The 14,693-nt window shown below is 50.3% G+C and overlaps 1 long non-coding RNA gene across 3 annotated transcripts in view; it reads left to right on the forward strand.

The window, feature by feature from the left end:
- Positions 1–1,669, forward strand: part of LOC140627375 (uncharacterized) — a 38,144-nt gene extending 36,475 nt beyond the window's left edge. For all 3 annotated transcript variants that reach the window (XR_012026159.1, XR_012026158.1, XR_012026157.1), the window contains one exon: positions 774–1,669. This is a non-coding gene — a long non-coding RNA (uncharacterized lncRNA). The remainder of the gene's footprint in view (positions 1–773) is intronic.
- The last annotated feature ends 13,024 nt before the right edge of the window (positions 1,670–14,693 follow it).

Raw genomic sequence — 14,693 nt, forward strand, 5'->3', positions numbered from 1 at the left:
TACATGTATTTTTAATGCTGGGTAACTTTGGGGTTGACCAAGTGGGAGGAAAGAAATTGTGCTTATTGGAGAGCTTCCAGAAGGATGAGGCTTGCCATAGATGGACAGAACGTGTTGGCCAGAGCACAAGTCACAAACTGTTCTTACGCCTGGAGGGGGCGCTGTGAAGGTGCCACCAGGTGGCATGAGGCTGGCGCCAACCTTGGCAGGTGTTGATATGGGGATGGAGGTGGAGGTGTAGGGGGTTCGGACTGAGGTGACAACCAGAGTGGAGCTGGGATGGACACATGCACATGGGCTCATGGGTGCTTGGCTGAGGACTGGGCCAGATGCCAGGAGGGATGATATCAGAGGGTCAGGATGGAAGTCGGGCCTGGAAGCAGGAAGGTGATCAAGTAGCCAAGATGTTGAAAGAAACATGGAGCAGGCAGCTGGGAGCCCCAGTGCAGCTTTGTCTTCAAGGGGAGGTCAGGAAAGTGCTGAGCCAGGCAGAAAGACCCCCAGGGGTTTGCTCTCCCTGGAAGGATTTCTATTGTTGTTGGGGGGAGCATCTGTGTTTGTGCTACCCTGATAGCCCACCACGCCTTCAACCTAAGGTCATCCCATTCTTCACTCAACTCCCAGGGTGCCCTCGTCTCCTGGTTTAGCTCAGCCCTCTGGCCGCTGTTCTTCAGGCTCCTGTAGTAGTTCCATCTGGCCCCCACCCCAATCCCTCACCTTCCCAGTGCCCAGGACTCACTCAGCACTCTTCTCTGTCTACACCTCTTCCCCAGGTGACCTCATCCAGTCTCGTGGCACTGAATCTCTACCCGGGGACTGCCTCATTCCTGTCTGCATGGTAGACATCTCCACTGGGACCCCGAAAGGCATGTCGCAAGGAGCCACTCTCCGCATCGGCCGGGGATCAAGCCCCTCCGCCCAGCCTTCTGTATCTCCACTTGGCAGCTCCAGTCCCCCAGCTGCTCAGGTCCCAAACCTCAGCTCATCACTAACTGTTCTCTCAGCCACTCTTGCTGTCAGTCCTGTCGTCCACAGTATCCTAAAACATAGACCCAGAATCTGGCCGCCAGCCCCCACCCTTTCCGTGGCTGCTGCTCTGCCCCGGCCACTACCTACTCGCACCTGGATTATAGCAGTGGCCTTCCAAGTGACTGCCCTTAGAGCCTGTTCTTAATACGGCTCCTGAAATGTTCCTTTAGAAAGTGTCAGACACATCACTTACTGTTCGCTACTTTCCAACAGCCCCCAATCTCACCCCAAGTAGAGCCAAAGCCTCCAAGTGGCCTCCAAGGCCTCGTGACTTCCTTGCCTGCCTCCCAGTGGGCCAGACACTGTCTTCGGGCCCTCGCCTGGCTCTTTGTTTGTTTGGAGCGCTCTCCCTCCTCCTCTTCAGGGCTTGACCCAAAAGTCACCTTCTCAGTGACGCCTTCCCAGACCACTCTATTACTGCAACCCCATTGTTCCCTACGCTCATTAGCCCCCTTCCTGTTTTATTTTTCTTCACAGCACTTTACCAACTTGCCATATATTTTTACTCCCCTGCTAGAATGTAGGCTCTATGAAGGGAAAAATTTGGATTATTTGGTTCCCACTGAACTCTTGACACTTAGAATAGGGCCCGGAACAAACTAAGATGCTTAATAAAAACTTGTCAAATGCACAAAACGAACTTATCTCCTTGGGCCTTATTCTATGCTGTTAGCAACCAGTGTATTTTTCTCTCTCTTCCTTCTTTTCTCCCTCCCTTTTCCCCTCCTCTTCCTCCTCCTCCCCTGCATTCTCTTTTGCTCACTCTCTTTCTTTCTTAACCAAATAATGTTTACTACACCTCAGTTTCTGTAGCATCTTACAGTTTTTAATACCCCCTGTTTTAGTTCATTTGGGCTGCTATAATTCTACAGAAATACCATAGACTGGTTGGCTTATAATCAACAGAAATTTATTTTTCGCTGTTCTGGAGGATGCAAGTCCAAGATCAAGCTACTACCGGATTCGGTGTCTGGTGGGTGCCTGCTTCCTCCCAGACGGCCATGTTCTGTGTCCTCACACAACGAAGGTGCAAGGGAGCTCTCCGAGATCTCTTTCATAAGGCACAGATCTCATTCACAACCTCATCATCTCCCAAAGACCCTTCCTAAGACCATCCCATTGGGTATTAGCATTCGACATATCAAATATTTTGGGTGGGGGATGAGTACACAGATATTCAGTTCATAATAGCCTCTCATACAAGTGATCTCATCTAACCTTGACAACAGCCCTTGGAGGCCAAGTCAGCAAGTTCCTCCATCCTCCTACAACTGAGGGGTCAGCCTTGGACAAAGGAAAATGAAGCAAGTGCTCGAATGTCCCATAGCTGATTGTCTCGGCTCAGGTGTATGGCTGTTCACCCACAGCTGTGGTAGACAGTTTCTAGTTCACTGACAGCTTTTCCCCTCCAGCACCTGCCTCTCCCCCCTTCTCTGCCCTGAGCATGCTCACTTGAGCATTGGTGCAACCAGGAAGTATGGGGAAATTGATATCCTCAGGGCAACCCTTAGCCACAAAGGTTGGGAGTTGGTAGATATTATGAACTAAATATTTGTGTCCTTCCCCAAATTGATATGTTGAAGCCTTAACTTCCAATGTGATGGTATTTGGTGGTGGGATCTTTGACAGGTAATTAGGTTTAAATGAGGTCATGAGGTTGGGGCTACCATGATGGAATTAGTGTCCTTATAAGGAGAGAAGAGATCGGAGGTCTCTCCCATGTGAGGACACACCACGAAGGCCGTCTGAGGCCAGGAGGAGGGCCCTCACTGACAACCAAATATGCTGGTGTCTTGTTCTTAGACTTTCCACCCTCTAGAACCCTAAGAAATAAATGTCTGCTGTCGAAGCCTCTCAGTGTATAGTATTTCATTGTGGCAACCCAAGCCCAGACAGTGGATGAATGGCCAGCCGCCCTGTCCTCTGGTGGGAGGATTCTAAGGCATATTTTGCATGGTTTCTGGGAGGTTCTTGGGGGTGGGGGAGGAGGTTGAGTCCCAGTTGCCTGAGGGGGTAATTTTGTCATTAACAGAACTAGCTTTTATGGGTTTCTCTCCCTTCCCTGCTCCCTTGCTGTGCTTCCCGGATCTTCTCTTGATCACACCACCTGCATCTGAGTTTTTCCTCGGGATTGCCTTCTGGGAGCACCTGTTATGGATTGGATGTTTGCGTTCCCCACCCCCACCAAATTCATATGCTAAAAACCCGACCCTTGGTGTGATGGTATTAGGAAGTGGGGTCTTTGGGAACTAATTAGGTCAGGAGGCTGGAGCCTCCTGAATGGGATTAGTGCTTTCATAAAAGAGATCCCAGAGAGCTCTCTTGCCTCTTCCTGCATATGAGCATTCAACTGTCTAGGAACCAAGAAGCTGGCTCTCGCCAGACACTGAATCTGCCAGCGCCTCGATCTTGGACTTCTCTGTGAACTGTGAGAAATAGATATCTATAGTTTAAAAGTCACCCAGTCCCTGGTATCCTGTTACAGCAACACGAATGGACTAAGACACACCCAAACTGACAAGGGAGGGGACCAGGTTTATTGATGATACTGAGAGAGCTCTCTGTGACCCTGTTGGGGGTTGTCAGATTTTGAAAATAAATACAAGATGCCCGGTCACATTTGGATTTTGGATAAATAATGGATACATTTTTTTGGTATAAATATGTCTTATGCACTATTGGGAGTATATTTATACTAAATAAAATTCGTTGCTTATCTTTAAATCAAATTTAACTGGGTGTCCTGCATCTTATCTGGCAACCTGAACTGTGGTTGGAAATAAGGGTGAACTAATTAGGAAACTGGAAATGATTATGGAGGTCTGGATTGTGTGACTCTGGGCTGGATAAGGCAGATCTGTGAACCTTTAACCCTTAACCTATCTAATCTGGGAACGGCTTGCATCCCATCATCCCCTTGGGCACCCTACACCGCTGAGCTTGTGAAGACAGTGGGGGAGTAACACAGCCCGGAGAGGAGGAGACACGACCACGACCCCGGGGTCTGTCCCCTGAGGAGAAAACCCTACCGGCCTTGCAGGCAGTGAGCACGGGAAGTTTCCCAGGTGGCAATCATAGAAGCAGCAGCTGCAGTTGGCAGAAGCGCTTGGTCTGGGGCCTGTGTGTCATCACTGAGCCCACAGTCAAAAATGGAAAGTTTTAGTCACACTCCTTTCTTTGGCTGCCATCTGCGTGACCACGGGGAAATTGTGCTGCAGGAAGGCCAGGCAACACACTACCAGTCACTGCCCTGGAGAGCTGGGGGCTCCGGGGGCCTACCCCAGGTGGGCGCAGGACTCCTGGGTTCTGGGCGCTGACTGTAGACCTCGGCCTGGTCTAAGCACATCACAGATATCGGCTCATGTGGTACATGAACAGCTCGATGGGGGCAACCAGAACCCCGCTGACAGGTGAGGAGGCTGGGACGCACGCACTTATGCCACTTGGTGGCGGGAAATCCAGCATCCAGACCTAGGTGGCATGATTGCTAAGCCACTGCTCCCAGTCACTGTCACCCACGCCCCAGCACTGGCCCCAGAACTGGAAGGGAGTGTGCATAGAGGGCCCAGCAGAAGGTCAATGCCCAGCTGGAGTGCGGAGGGATTCGCTCTTGATCTCTCACTGCTTTACCACCCCCCTAGTCTCATCCACCTGTGTGCCCTGAAACGAGCCGTCCCAGGAGCCATGCAGACTGCGGAGCGGCCAGGCTGGTCAGGCTTCTCCCTGACAACACCCGGGCAGCGCAACAGACACTTCGGTCCCCTGTTTCACCTGTCACGCCTGTGGTCACCGCCTGCCTCTAACTTGCAGACCAAGAGTTGGGCCCGGGACCAGAAATAGGTGTGGGGTCCCCCAGAAGACGAGCCTGCAGCAACAGAGGCACGGGGAACCAAGCTCCACACAGGAGCACATCAAAACAGCCTTGGGTCAGGGGAAGAGAACCCCTCTGCCTTTCGGGGTGTATCCAAACTGATACAGGGTGCTGGGGTTGCTTTGGGTTTTCTTTTCTTTTAACTGTGGCTCGGCTGCTTGTGTGACACTGAATTCTGATGCTGCGCTGAGCGGCTAAAATAGGGCCCCCCCAATGCTGCCTCTCTGCTTACAGCCAGCTGTGGTGAAGCCCTCATGTGGGGGTCTGGAGCTCCCTGCTTTCTGGGCACTCCCATCCGACTGCTGCCTTCCTCTTGCCGCAAACTCCAGAGTGTTGCCAACCAGGGCAAGATGGGGGGAAAAGACAGGGTGAGCCCCTCTGTAGCAGACGCTGTCGACGCCCTTCTCTGTTCCCTGGTGGGTTCAACCCGACTCTCAACTGCCAGTATCTGCCAGTACCTCTTTACTTGATGGCTTTCTAGAAAGTGCTCCCTGCCACTCTGCGCATGTGTGTGGAGAACCCCCCCACCCTCACACGCACCTTCAAACAATGACTAGCCCAAGTCGATGTAAAAATAGCCTTGCTCCATGGTGGGGTGGAATTACACGTGTAACTCGGAGGTGTGTTTCTCTACCGGTGTTACTCCAAGTAACTCCCTGGACCAGCGACAAGTGGCAAAACGTTTATTACTCATCCACTTCCAGATAAGTACTCAAAGGAAGGATCCACATTGAGGAAGTTTGAGAGCAATCTGACATTGCTGTGACATTTGTATTGTCTTTAACAGAAGAAATCTACAATAGATTGGTGACAACACCAAACAGCCTGGTCCTTGACCCAGACACCCTGAGAAGCACTGTTCTTGCTCTTTCCTGGTTTCCCCAGCAAGATGAAGCGCCACTTGCCCACTGTGCCAGCTGGCACGATGACACACATGACACACCTGTTACAGGTTGCCTTCCCTTCCCTGTCTTCCTCTCCAGCTCCCCTCCCAGTGTTTCTTGCTTTCCAAATAAATGACTTGCACTCATTTCTGTGTCTTGGGGTCAGCTTCTGGGGGCACCCGGACTCAGCCCCCGGGGTGCAGTGTATCTGGCAGCCCACACTGCCATCTGAGGCGAGCCACTGGGGGCTCCTCAACCCTTTCTCCCAGGAGGTAAGTGGCCCATTAAGGATGATAAAGTTATCTGCCTACCTCCGCATTTCTGCCCATTTCCATGGCCTAAGGTCAAGGCCATTGCCCTCACTGCCTTTTCCTTCTCTGGAGTCACACAAACTGGCCAGAATCACACAGACGGAAGACATGCTTTCAGGCACTCAGCAGCCAACAATTGCTGATACTCTGGCTAATACTCAATGCCCCCCACTTCACCTCCAAGACTGGCTCTTACAGGGCCAAGGCAGCTCCAAGCTAAAAGGCTGATGCATTGATTTATAGGCCAGAATGGCAGGTCAGGAAGACCTGTTCTTTTTCTGAAGCCACTTCTGCATGCCCGTGGAATGCTTTTGTTCAGATACAAAGCGCCCGGGCGCAGTCTTTCATGCCCGGAATCATTTCCATGTGGCTCAGGACCTCCCTGGGCTTGAACGCTGTTATCGCTCTGCCTATTAGACCACGCTCGATCTCGGGCCTGCTCCTTGGCTGTTTACGGATTTCTCAATCTGCCTGCTCCGGCTGAAAGAGGCCTTGCCGTCATAAAAACCCTGAGCTTCTAAATCATCTCTCTCTCTCTGTCTCTCTGTCTCTGTCTCTGTCTCTGTCTCTCTCTCTCCCTCTCATCCCCAGGACTCCCAGAGCCCAGAATTAAAACCATCTTGAGATCTAATTTTTCCTCCTCCATCTAGCGACACAGTTCCCTTTGCCATCTCGGTACACATCCCTGTTGGCCATCAGCCCCCGGTGCCCTGCCCTGCTCTAGGGGCTCTGGTGTGGAATGATTTTCTTCTACAAACTCTGCCAATAGCATCCTCCTGGCCTGGCCCAGGTGGGGGTCAGCAGGCCAGTCGCACGAATGTGCATGTTGGTACTTGTGAAATGTGTTAGGTTCTGGGGTTCAGTGTGGCTGACATCGACGGACGTGCATTTAGAAATCCTTAGACCAAGAGCGTGGGTGAGCCTGGCACCATGCTAGGGTCTGGGGCAGCGCCAAGGAGTGTGACTGCTTCACAGTAGCTGGTGGACAGTCAACTGCGGTAAATCAGAGGCACGGACCCGAAGCCTAGGAAGCGGGAAGAAGTCAAACTCTGCGACTGATTGTGTGGGTTCGAGCTCTGGCTGTGCCATTTATTAACTGTGTGGCTTTAATGAGTTAACATACATGAAGTGTTCCATGCCTCATAATATTAGCCATACTACTCCACTGTGCTGTGATAAAAGGTAGAATTGACAGAGAGGAGATAGGGCTTAGAGTGGACTGTAGTGATCAGAAAAGGCTTCCTAGAAGAGGGGGCCTGGATTAGGCATGGGAGGACAGGCAAGAAGATATGAATCGCTGTGGTCAGAGAGCCGGCTGACTGTATTTTCCAAAGGTGGTGGCCAGCATCTCCTACAAGGTGACCTTAGCACACCTTCCATTGAGAGATGGGGTCTATGTTTTTGAATGTGGGGTGGGGGGCTTGCTTCAATCAATAGCACACAGTGAGACTGGGGCTGACCTCCAGGGCTGAGTTGTGAAAGGCCACACAACTTCCAGCTTGTCCCCGGATCACTTGCACTCAGAGCCCCGAACAGCGGGGCGGGCAGTCTGATGATCCCTAGGCTGCCACGCTGGGAGGAAGCCTAAGCTCCATGAACTTCCTCCAACAGGTGAAAGTCACCCCTGGCCTTCAAGCCTTCTCCACTGGGGTTTCAAGCATCCTGGAGCAGAGACAAACCATTCTTGCTGAGACCTGCCCAGATTCCGGGGCCACAGAATGACATCATGACACCACTGCTGTTGTCAGCTGCTAGGTTTTGGAGTATTTTGTTATGCCCGGAGCAAGAAGTGACAGAACAACTCTGGTGGCAGAGCCAACGTGAGTGGTCCACGGGTAAGGACAGCAAGGGAGGGAGGGAACTGTACGGCCTAGGGCCTTCCTTCCTACCCCTGGCCAACACCATCCTGAAGTAGGTAAGGGACCCATGACAGTTCATGAAATCACTTGGGCAAAGTGAGGAGCGCCAGTCTTGGTACCATTCATTCTTTGACAGGGTAAAAATCGCAAAGAATTTTGCAATAAACAATAGGAATGAAATTCATATGAATTTCATATAAAATTCCTATGAAATGAATTAAAAATCCTTGATGACTAACAGGGGCACCAGTCTCTCTCAAGGAGTCCATAGGTGGTCTTGGGTCAGTGGATAAGAGTCAGTATGTCTGTCTGGGTTCGAAGCCTGCCTCTACCACTGCTACTTACCTGCCTGTGAATTCAGGCAGGTCACTTAACCTCTCTGAGCTCAAAAAGAGCTGACAAAAAGTCACCTTGTACTTCAGGGTTAGGTGTGGGTATGGGGGATCCCTGTCATATGGTAGTGGGAGGGACCCAGGCTGAGCAGAACATATGGGGGTGATAAGCATGGCTTTCTCTCTGCTCTGGGTCTCGGGAAAGGTCAGGCTCTGAAATTTCTCAGGATGGTTCTGGTAGCCTGGGCCTTCAGCTCTCATCCAGACTCACACCATCTCTTATCTGTGTGATGAGTTTGGCTTTGGGTTCATACCTCTATTCAGTCTGAGAGGCCAACAAGAGATCAGAGGTCAGAGCCAGCTTTGTCTTCCTTCTTTCTCCCCTTGTGTGCTCTTCCCTCTTCCGGCAACAACTCAAACGCCCTCGTGCATGGCAATGCCTGTGACAGTGAGTGTATATTTATGAGGAGACATTCACATTAGCAGGGCCCAGCCTCCAGGACAAGCAGTCCCCAAGGGCTCCTTACGAAAGTACAATGCTAAGGTCATTTGTTCATTACCTATCACTGTACGACCAAATATCCCCAAACTTAGTGACTTAAGACAACGGTTTATTATTTGCTCACAATACTATAAGTCAAGCATGGCTTGGTCAGAATAGCTCATTTCTGCACCGCCTGGCAGCAGCAAAACCTGCTCGAGGAGGCGGAATTCTGCAAAAAATGGCTTGACTTGGTTCGGAGGTCTGGGGCCGAGGTTCTCACTGGGGGCTTGGCTCCTCAATTTTCCCACACGTGGCCTCTTCATGTGGTTAGCTTGAGCTTGCCCACAGCATGCTGGCCTACAGGGTAGCTGGATTTCTTCCGTGGCAGCTGACTTCCCCCAGAGCATAAAAGTCAGAGCTGTATGGCTTTCTCCCTGAGAGTGGCTCCCCGTAGCTCTGATTCTGTCCTCCGAGTCGCCTCTCCCTTTCCATCGTAAGTATTTATGTCTAAATCTGAGTAGCACCATCAAGTCTGCTTCTCCCCTTGAGGAAGCTGAAGGCTCAGAGACCTCTTTTTGTTTATTACTATCTCTGCCCTTTCAGTCCAAGCCAATGTAATTCCATTCAAAGCTTAGTGGGCTTCCTCTGTATCAAGTTTAAAGATGAACTCCATGAGACAGAAGCCACATCCACACATTCCTCTGAGATGGGCTCTTCTCTATTTCAGGTGGCAAGCCGGGGCTATAGGGCAACACCCATAAGCTTCTTAGAAAACATTCTGTCTACATGAGGGGGTCCACCAGCCATTGTGTTAAATCCTTCGAGAACTCAACAAAGGGTCTTATGGCTTTAGCTTCTATCTGATCTTACCCCGAGGCACCATTTTACTGGTGGCCTGGATGTCAATTACTACATTGAGACTCTTTTGCAAGAAAAGACGAGGGATGAAGAATTGTTTTTTTTTTTGTTTGTTTGTTTGTTTGTTTTTATCTGAACCCAGCAAGTTTGGGCTCCTTTACATTTTGTCTGACTTCTGTTTGAAAACCAAATAGTTCTTTTTGTTAGGTCTTTAGCTTTCTGGAGTTTCGTTCTTTTCATCTATTGCTCAGATTGTTAGCGACCATGATAGTAGTGAGTTTGGACAAACCAGAAAGGAGCCTGTCACTTTAGTACAAGGAGTAGCCGTGCTGAGTTAGGAACTACTAAATCAACACGTAGTTAATGGTGGTACACAGGCCATATGCTTCAGCGTCATTTAGATGCTTGTTAGAAACCCCCATTCCTAGGCCTGGTCAGAAAGGGCTGTGAGGCGGGAATCTATGTTTTCTGGACCTTCTCACATCTACTACATGTGAAATAGTACCTGCCTTACATCAGGTTCTGGAGGCATCCCTTCTTCCTCTATGTGTGTCCAGGTCCCAGTTCTAGACTCAATCTCTCTGCTTCTTTTGCCCCCTGTGTCTGAGCAGTAAACAGATGGCATGCTCAGATAAGGTGTGTACTTGATAAAGGGGTTCTTTACAATGGCATGGCCAGGGTTTAAAGACACCAACCAAGCACAGGGCAGTCCTTACAGCTGAGGAACAGTGGGGAGCTGTCTTCACCACTAGGAAGGGCAGTTAGAAGTGATCTGAACTTGGAGAACCTCAATGTCATTTGACCAATGACCTTCTCTAAAGAGGTCCTTTAGAGTCTCTGGGGTGTCTGGTGGGAAGACCCCCCTCCCCTTATAGGGGTTCTGGGATGTGGAGTGGGACCCTACTCAGTGGGACCAGATGGGGATGAGGCATCTCCCTTCATAACAGGTGGCTCCAGGGGTGCCTCTGAGGAAGAAGGCTGGCCCCAGTAGTCCTCAGTCTCCCTTGCCCGCTGCCTTTTCAGGATTTGCCTGTCTTTGGCAGCCCCAGAGGCCCTCCTATCTAGGCAGGAAGAGGAGCCAATAAATAAATTCACACTAAGGTGCCAGAGAGTGATAACAGTTAATCCCTTCCAAGGGCAATTGCTCATGGAAAAAGGACGATTTAGCTCAAAAGAAAGAGTGTCTTCTGGAAGAATACTACTCTTTGGCATTGGCATGGGAGTAATTTACGGGCAGGGGCTCCGGAAACTCTTCAGATTGCCCCCCACCCTTTGGCTTTTCTATGAGTCCCCATGGTAAGCGAGTTCCCCAAGAGGCTTTCAAATGCTTCTACTTACGGAAGCTCCATGAGGGAAGGGCTCTTTTTGTCTCTTTTGTTCAGCGATGTCTTCCCAAAGACTGACACGGAGTAGTGCTCTCTCTCCATGTTTGATGAATGAATGAATGAGCGACCGAACGAATGAATGAAACCTGTTCTCGGGAATGGGGCTCCTGTCTACGATGACAAACGCTGGGCGCCTTGCCCCTCCCCTGCAGGCTTCCCCGTGGCCTGCCTGGAATTGAACTGAAAAATGATTTTTCATACACGTCGCCCTCATTATAACATCATCCCTCAGAGCGAAGCTCTCTGACCACCCTGAAGACCTGTATTTAATGTGATGAAAGGTGATTTAATGGAGTTTGAGGAGAGTGAAGCAGAAAGCGGACAGCCGCTTCACAACAGCGGAGCACGCTGTCCCTCGGAGGGGAAGGAAAGAAAGAAAAAGAAACAATGGGGGGAGGGGGAATCCAACACCTTCCCCCAGAAGACACTGGAATAAGATGTTTTGGTCAGCTCCCCAGGAAGGCCAAAATGCAAGCCAGATAAGCCCAGAGCCAGCCCCTCCCTGGAGCAGATAACTAACTTACCATTTATTTACCTTGGAGCTGATTATGTCCTGGGTTGAGGCAGGCAGGGAGATTTTATTGACATTTGGTCTCCCTTCACACATTTTGCGACAGCCAGACATCAGGGACTGAGCTGCAGGATATTAAAGGATTTGGAAAAGTTATCAAGGAATGGGACATATTTATCAAAGCCACAGTGATATTAGAAAGCCGGGCAGCTTCTACACCTGGGTCTGTTACTTGATTAAAAAAATAATAATGATTCATCCTCTGGCTGCCTTTTGCACCTGGGTGAATGCTGAGCAGTTGTGCAGGACCACCCTCGGCCAGGGATTTGCACAAAAAGACCCTCCTCGGGTTTGGCGGAAAACTGTGTGCACATGTACGTGCACCCACGCGCTGCAGGTGTGATGGGGTCCTGAGTTCATCTGGAAGCTCCTCCTACCAGAGGGCTCCCCGGCCTCCCCTGGGCTGGGCCAGTGTCCTCTGAGCGCCTTTTATTGCCCACAGAAGACTATCAAGAGTTGGTTGAGGCTCAACCAACTGGGAGGCTCAGTCAGTTAAACGTCTGCCTTCAGCTCAGGTCATGATCCCAGGGTCCTGGGGTGGAGCCCCACATCGGGCCCCCTGCTCAGCGGGGAGTCTGCTTCTCCCTCTCCCTCTGCCCCTCCTCCCTGCTTATGCCTTCCCTCTCTTTCTCTCTCTCTCTGTCTCTTTCAAATAAATAAATAAATACAATCTTAAAAGAGTTGGTTGAGTGGCTGATGGTTTGGTGCAAAGGGGGCCATGGGAAGGGTCCGTAGCTGCTCCAACCACTGCGTTTGTGGGGAATAGCAATTATGTAATGCAGAAACTCTCCACCTTCTAACCACCCGCAAGGAAGAATATACCACGAGTCACCTCTATTTAGCTCTCCCCCAAATTTTTCCACATGAATTATTCAGTGTATGACTGTTTCAATATGTCTGTCTTTTAAAAAAAATGCTGGATGAACTTAAGCAGCAAGAGGAAGTGCCTGCATTGCAAAAGTGATACCCACCTGCATATTTATCTTCAAAGGAAAGTCTTTAATGCATTCACTCAGGTGGAAATATCATTAATAGCAAGGACTGACCAATGACCACCAGGATCCATGGGGTTAATCCGGGTTTTTCCATCTGATTCCAATCCATCAGGCCTAGCTATAAATCGCTTATATGTCTGGGTGATAAAAAGCAAATATAAATTTTCAAAAAATTTAACCTTGCATGGTATATAAAGAGAATACATAATATTCTCAGGCATAAATATGTCTCAAGACAAACTCATTGCGTATACCCGGAATACATAATGGATCTTACCGAGACATATTTTTCCCCAAGCAAGGAAAAGTCAGATTTCTACAGTAAACTGTGTGCTTTCTGCAAGTCTGAGACGAGAGCCATGTCCTCGACTTGGGGCTGTCCACACCTGGGATCTCTGAGGACTCTCAGTGCCCTTCTAGGGTGGCATGAAGTCCAGCTGAGGAAGAGGAAGTCTGGTTGAAGCTGGGAGATCTGGGGCTTCAGCATGCTTCTGGGGACCTTGACCAGATCGCTTCGGTGGGATGGGGCTCCAGTTTCTGCATCACGAAATAGAGGAGGCTGATCCAAAATCTGATTTCTAAGGCAGCGTTTTTCAAACTTTAGCGGGCATGCACCACTCCCTGGGGTCTTGTTAAAAATGCAGATTCTGAATGGGTAGGTCTGGGGTGGGGCCTGGGATTCTGTATTGGTTGCAGGCCACCAGGTAATGCTGACGCTGCTGGTCTGAGGCCCACAGTGTGAATAGTCAGGGTCGAGGCTCCTTTCTGGATCTGATGATCTAGGGCAATGATGCTCACCCTTGGCTGCACCTTGCAATTACCTGGGAGAGCTTTAGAAAGTGTCATCAACCCAGACTATACCCTGGACCAATTAAAATCTGAATCTTTGGGGGTCCGACTCAGGCAAAAATAGTCTTTAAAGGTCCCCCGGTGATTCCAAGGAGCCACCAAGGGTAAGTAGAGCTGGTAGAAGGCTCCACGTGGCTTCACACATGCAGCCGATTCGCCTGAGGTTTGTCACCCACGTAGCTCGCCTGTGACAATCCGTTCAGTAGAGCAAATGCAATTCACTGACATGGTGGGCAGCTCTGTGCAACCGAGTCATAGAGTCACGGCCCCCTGGCTCAACAGGTGAGGAGCCCGTTTCTCCAGGACACCAAGGCTGATGGGCCCACAGACTTTTACTGGGAAAAGAGGCTGAGACGGGTGGGATGTTTTCCTTTACTAAAGGTCGGATTAGTGGTTGCAAATGCAGATGCCTACATGGGCCCAGGTGGGCAGCACAAATCATAAATCAGGACAAGATGTTCGCATATTTAAATGTGCAGGTGCGTTTTTCCCTTCCTCCAAGAATTACGCTCGTTCACATTTTTCTGAAAACTCGAGGGCATCTTTTCCTTCATTTTCCTTTTTGATAGAGACATGGGAAGGAGAAAAGGATCTACCTACGCTAAGAAATTGAACAAGGCAAGTGCAGGGGTGAGGTCTGGCTTACGGAGAGCCTGAGATTTGTACAAATGCACAATACTTCCCTTACTTTTGCAAAGATACAAAAATGCACAACTGTGAGAATATACGGATCTCTGTGCCTGAGGACGTGGGACCGGGCCCAAGGGAGCGAGGATCCTGAAGGTTCGGCTTCGTTACTTGTCAGGACATGCACTCCTTGCACGAGCCGGGGATAAAAGGCGGCTCACGTGGAGTCCCTGCACACAGCACCATGCACCTCAGACCGGACTGTACGGTCAAAACAAACACACATGCACTGATGAAAAGGAGGGGGGAGCTTTAATTCAAGTAGTCCCCGGGAAGGACGAGGGTCCCTGCTTTTGAGACCTGGAGCTTACTACCCACACTGTGGCCCTCAGAGCAGTGGGGGCGGCCGCACCTGGGAGCTGGTGAGACACACACAACCCCAGGCCCCACCTCAGACCTCTGCCATCAGAATCCAGCCTCCCAGCACCGAGGGGCAGGCTGAGGAACCACCACCACCATCTTAAAGGACACAGTTTGTTCGGGAGTTCATTCATTCATTCACACCCTTCTGCATTCATTCAACAAATAACCTCCTCCGGACCAGGAACCGTGACCTCCTGGGTAAGTGGCATCAGGAA

The sequence above is a fragment of the Canis lupus genome, chromosome X, assembly GCF_048164855.1.
Source record: "Canis lupus baileyi chromosome X, mCanLup2.hap1, whole genome shotgun sequence".
Taxonomy (NCBI): Eukaryota; Metazoa; Chordata; class Mammalia; order Carnivora; family Canidae; genus Canis; species Canis lupus.